Below are 6,000 nucleotides of genomic sequence, written 5' to 3'. Positions count from 1 at the left end.
AAAAGTAGCAATGGGAACAGAGATGAATTGGTAAGACTTTGTTTAAACACCTCCAAGAAACCAGCTGCTGGGTCCTGTGTCAGTGGGGTGTTCATTAAGCAGACTGAGTGGGAAGTTAATAACAGGGGAGATTGGTGGTGCTGAGAAGAGCTTAGTATGGTCTTTGTCTTACGATTCATTGGAAGGACCACAGGATTACTTTCTCTGGAGATATTTTTTCTTAGAAAAGGAACTGTAAAGCTCTATGAATGTCAGATCAGGTACACCAACAGTTGCTGCCATTAAGTTAAGGGTAATGTGTAGTCAGATCACCAGAGAGTTCTGCTAATACAATTGGCCAAAATAAGCAGCTTAATTAATGCTCTGTGCATTTTAGTTACTTATAGTGAAAGCTCTATTAAATATAAAATTTGCAAATCTCTTTTTGTTAAGAGTGCCCAGCTCATTAAATGTGCTATACCCCAGGAGATGTTTTTGTCCAGGTCACCTGTGTAACAGGCTGGCTTACAGAGCAGCAGCTGCTGGGTGTGAGTGAAGTGGGTCCTTTACAGACTCCTGGGAGAAAACAGTCTACTGTTGAAATCTGAATTTGGGGTGGGAAACTAATAAATGAATACTAAAAGGTTTTTTGGGAGCAGGGCTGTACAAGATAGTTACAGAGCTGATGGATGTGGTTAGTTTTGCTGTTTGTTTCACTTTCTTTGGATGCTGTGATAGTCATGTTTTGTTTTCCGAAGCAGTAGCCATACAGTCTGTGTGTCAAAATAGAGCATATAATTATGATGCAGTACTTCACTGTTTTATTATCTCATGTTTTTCTGATTGCTCTCTGATACTGCTTTATGAATTTTCAAAGTCTCTCTTGTTGGCCTGTGAAGACAAGTACATGCAAAGACAGGAGCTTACACCAGCAACAGTGCTTTTGTAAGTAATTTCATCACACCGGACAGCAGTGGCCTCGTACTGCCCTAGAGACTCTTCACGTGCAATGGCTTTTGTGTCTCACTGGGGCCAGTGAGAACCAGCCTGTCATGCTGCACAGGCAGGAAGAAGTGGTCTGGGCAAGATAAGACCCCAAGAACATCACGAGTCCCCTGACCATCGTGCAAATAATCAGGGCCCATCTCAAACAAGCAGCAGCAACATCCTTTGGATGTGTGCCCACATGGCACATGCTGGCTTGCATCCCAGTGCTAGCTCATGAACGTGGTCTCTGATGCCCTTTACAGTCTCTGTTGCTTGTGGATGCTGGAGTGTGAAAGTGAAGGACAGATGGGATGGATGCTCAGAGCAGTGGGGCATGTGAGGATGGGGTGAGATGGGAGCAAGTGAGACGCAGAGAGAGGAGGGGCATGTAGATAGGGAGAAAAATGGCAGGTAAATGTCGTTCATTGCCTTTCTTTCAGGTTTTCTTCATTCTCACTTGCTGAGTCTTAGAAGGGCAGTGTAGTTTTAGTTTGTTTCATCAACTTAAAAAAATCAGGGATGAGCAAAATAAATGAGCCCAAATCAGCATTGGGACCTGGAATCCCCCATAGATTGATGGAGATGCCTGTTGTGAGGTCAGCCATGTCACCTGGAGAAGTCTCATGACTGATGTGCTGCTCTTTCTGAAATTGCATGTAGATGTGCATTTTTTGTTTATAAAGCCAAATTGAAAGCAAGGCTCTCCTTTCCCCTTCTGTTCCTGTCCTTGGATGGGCATGCCTGTCCTACCTGCTTCATAACCATTGTTTGTATATGTACCCTGACAGCCATTTTAGTGCTTTCCTTTTTCTGTTTTTAGTAACCAAGCTGAGTTAGTTGTGTTTCAATCTCATCCTGGCATTTTTGAGACTTGGCACTCTCCTACGTCTTGCTGTGTCCCCTGTCTTTTTTTGCTTTGCATTTGTACTTTTTTTTTCCGCCTTAGTAACCTACTCACATGTTGACATAGCATCCAAGCAAGTGTGTCCTACTGTTCCCCAGTAAGAGGCAGTGTAATTAATTTCAAAGACCTTCCACTGAAAGAAACCTTTGCCTTCCTCTGAGCAAGGAGAGCTGTTCAATTATACTGGAAAGCTGCATGTGGGCCCAGGCAGAGACACCCCCTCGCAGCCCCCTCCCAGCACTTTCTGAAGGACTGCTGCATTGTCATCTGACAGAGTCACTCATTTCCAGATAATTGGCTTTTTAAAGGGCATCTATAGGACCCAAATAACTCCTGGCATATTGTTTATACCATTGGCCTGCCAGGTTAGCAAAGGTTAGACTTAATTGCCTCATTTACGGCTAATGCATTCCAGTTCTGCTGTTGCTTTTTCTCCCAGGATAATTGCTCAGACCTGTATTTTTGTTTCTGAAATCTTGATTAATAAAAACAAAGGTCCTGCTTTGTGAATTGAGATATTGCTTTTACTGGGAGAGACAGAGGTCACGTTAAATTCTTACGTTTAGGAGGTGACCACATCCGTGGGTGAGAGGTTGTCCGGGTGAGCCTTGCTCAGCCCTTGACAGCTCAGGTTTCCCACTGTGCTCCATCGTCAGACCTCTTTGTGTGGTGTAGCCTATTGCAACAGCAAGCAATTTCCAGGCAAATTGTGTCCAGCACTGCTCCTCTCAGTCCTGTCCACAGAGCACATGCCCTGTGGGTACAGGGGTGGGGTAAGGGGTGCTCTGCAAGTGCAGCTCTCCTCCTCGCAGCCTGTGCCTGAACATCCCTATGTGGATGAAGGCTGGCATTGGCACAAGAGGAGACACAGAGCACCTTCTCAGATAGTCTGGGATGTAAACACAGCACTGCTCTTGCACTCAACACTGTTCTGCAGAATTAATCCTGATGTTTCTACAAACACATTTTGTATGCATCCTGTGTGCATCACATTTTGTATTCATCCAGAAATTTTACTGGTGATGATGGAGAAAACTTCTGGCGTCATATGTTTCAGTTTCCTGGCAGTAGTCACTGTCCTTTCCAGCACCAGGTGATGTTTGTCTTCTGTTAGGAGAGAAACAAGAGTGACAGACTTCAGTGCTTCCATTGCAGTTTTGTAAAGCCAACACTCTACACACAATTGTGGGTTTTGTTTATTTTAGGGTAGTTCTGGCAGCAGGTTTTGAGTGAACAGCTCTTAAAAATAATGTCATGGCTGTCAGGAAGAGACCACTCCAACTTTCAGTACTTATGAAATATTACTCAGAAGTAACCCTATTGAGGGCCAAAAAATGACAGCCAGGAGAAGAGCCTTCTTCTCTGGCATCCCAGGGCACCCTGAAGTTGTCAGCATGGGGATGGGGTGTAGGTTAGGTGTCCATTTAATATGGACTTCACATGCTCAGAGCTCTGCCTGCAACTTCACACCAATGACAGAGACACCAAATTGTCATATTTGGCATCCTTTATAGCTTGGTTTGTAAGGCTTCCCTGGATTAATTCCCATTTGATTAAATCACATCCTTTACATAAAGAGCTGACTTGATTGACAACTGTCCTCATAAAAACGTTTCCAATGTTCTTGTGCACATGGTGAGAGAGGATCATAAATTTTCTGTAAACGCTTTAAAAGGTGAGAAAGCTGAGTGTCAGCTGATGCTCAGCCTTGCCAAATCTGTGCATAAGGAGGAGAGCACTGGTCTGAAGATTAGCACTTAGCTTGTAGTAGTGAGGAGACTGGTTCAGAGGATAACCATCACAATACATTTTTGGGAGTGTGTGTGTTGCACAAGACTGAAAGTGAGCGTAATTAAGGAGACAACTTACTGTTGGATGTGATAGATCTACCATTGTTCAAGGCAGGGTCAAATGCCTTTGTAAAATGTGTATTGTGCTTTTGACAGAAGCAATTAGTTTAGTGCTGGAACTTCTGGTGTGAACATCTACAGAGAAGGGTACTTCTGTTCTGGGGAGAACTGTACTTCTGACCCTGGGGAAGGGTCTCAGAAGTTCAGTTGTGGTCACTGGTAGCATATATAGAAAGGAAGTAGAGATGAATAAAAGACTGATCATAAATGCTTGTGAATATTAGATTTCATTTGCAGAAATTTTTAAGAATGTTGCTTGCTCCATTGGGCCAACTCTATACTCTGTTTCTTCCAAATCACCTGCCTTCCTGAGGAGAGAACAACAAACTTCATAAAAAATTGGTTATTTTTGCTGTGAAAGTGAAGGTGGTTGTACCACTCTTTAAACATGTAGTTGTCAGTCTCAGCGTGAAGATTGCTTTGTTCATAACATTGGAATAGGAATTTTGTGCTTCTGGGAAAGAATTCTGAAGCTGACTATAAATGGCTGTTTAAAAAGCAGCTCCTCTTTTAGACACCTAACAAAGAACTTTTTAGTGTAGTTTGTCCTGGAGGTTTTGATCTAATGTGAGATAGCAACCAAACTTTAAAATCACTTTTGATGCTGCTCCAAATGAGGGAAAATTCTAATCCTGATCTCGGAATGGTTGGATAAAGGTGATGTGTGTCCTGGAAGTCAGGAGTTAATGCAAATCCCTGCTTCCCCCAGGGTGTGCCTTAGTGGGTAACCTTTGTTTGCACAGCCTGTTTGCTCCCACCGTGATGCTCAGCCCTGGGCTCACACACACCTGTGGGGCCGCCTGTTTTCAGACAGCTGAAATAAACCCTGAAGGTCAAAGTTGTGCTCTCCCAAGGGTACCATCCCAGCAAGTCTGAACACACATCAGCAAAGGCCACAAAAGGAAAACGCCAATTCAATAAAACCATGTTGCTAGCAGGACCTCGGTAATTAAACACCTGCATGCAGTGATTGTAGGACTAATTACTACAGTCAGAGCAGCCTCTCAAATGCAGTTGTTTTCAATCAGTGCCTCAGCCTTAGCAGATGTTTAGAAGAAAACAGCTCAAAATCCCACCTTCACCCACCTCTGGCTTTGTGCTAATGAAACTTAAAGCTTGTTTTTATCTTGCTCTTTATCTCCTTCTCTGCAATGCCTAATTTCAGAAATGTTGTTTGACTTTGGATGCCAAAACCTACATATTGAGAATTAAATGAAAGCCACAGAGATCCTAGAATCGTACACAATGTTTGTCTTGCTCTTGCTGAGCCCAAAACTATGAAGCTTATACTGCTAAAGATTTAAAAATGGAGAAGAAAGAAGTACAAGTGCCATAGCTCCTAGCCAGGCAGTAAAGGAAAAATATTTAGAAGCAAATGTTACATTTTTGTGTTATTATTCTTGAAATCATGTCTCTGAATTCAGTGCTTGTACAAGTCAATGATGCGTTGTGCATCTTTGGTTTCCCATCAGGCTGTATGACATTGGAAAAAATGTTTTCTGTGTTTCTGGGAACACTGATCAATACACGGTTGCTCTGGAGAGGACTGGAAAGATTTAATTCTGTATACTTCCATTTAGATGACCTGCCAGTGGGTGCTCTCCAGAGAATTACCAGGGCTGATTATCCAGTTTTCCTTGATCTTAAAGTAGTTAGAGACCTTTTCAGTTTTGAGTGAGAAACAGCAGCACTATTAGAATTTGCTGTAAGAAGACCACTGCTGAAAATTGGTGCTGAAAATAAAGCAGAAAAACCTGGGACATCACTTGAGGGGAGGAAATAAATAGTAGGGCAAAGCAAAGAATTGCACCTTTGGGAAACTTCTGCAGTCATACTTCATTTGGATTTTCTTGAGAGAAATTGCCTACAACTAGAAAATGGAGAAAGCCTTTTGGTTTGGTTGTTTGTTTTAATATTACAGATCTAAACCCTAGTTTGCCTGTGGAGACCCAAGCGGGTTATTTTTCCCTGAGCATTTTCATACTTCTGAGAAATGACCAATCTTCAGAAGTACAGAATTTTGTGGTCAGACTTTAGCTCCAGTCCTACAAAGGGACTCAAAGTGATCAGAATAATAATTGATTTCTGGCTGCAACATTTTAATGTTTTAATCACAGACCAATAATTATTTTTTTTAATTTCATTTCCAAACCAATAATTATTATTCTTTATTTCATTCCTGAAATGCTGCCTGACACCGAAAATCAGAGTGAAATTAAG

This window comes from Chamaea fasciata, unplaced genomic scaffold (assembly GCF_029207755.1).
Source record: "Chamaea fasciata isolate MVZ Bird 193981 ecotype frontalis unplaced genomic scaffold, bChaFas1.0.hap1 SCAF_1, whole genome shotgun sequence".
NCBI classification, from domain to species: domain Eukaryota; kingdom Metazoa; phylum Chordata; class Aves; order Passeriformes; family Sylviidae; genus Chamaea; species Chamaea fasciata.
The sequence above is the reverse complement of the archived record's forward strand: the minus strand, read 5'-3'. Positions refer to the sequence as shown.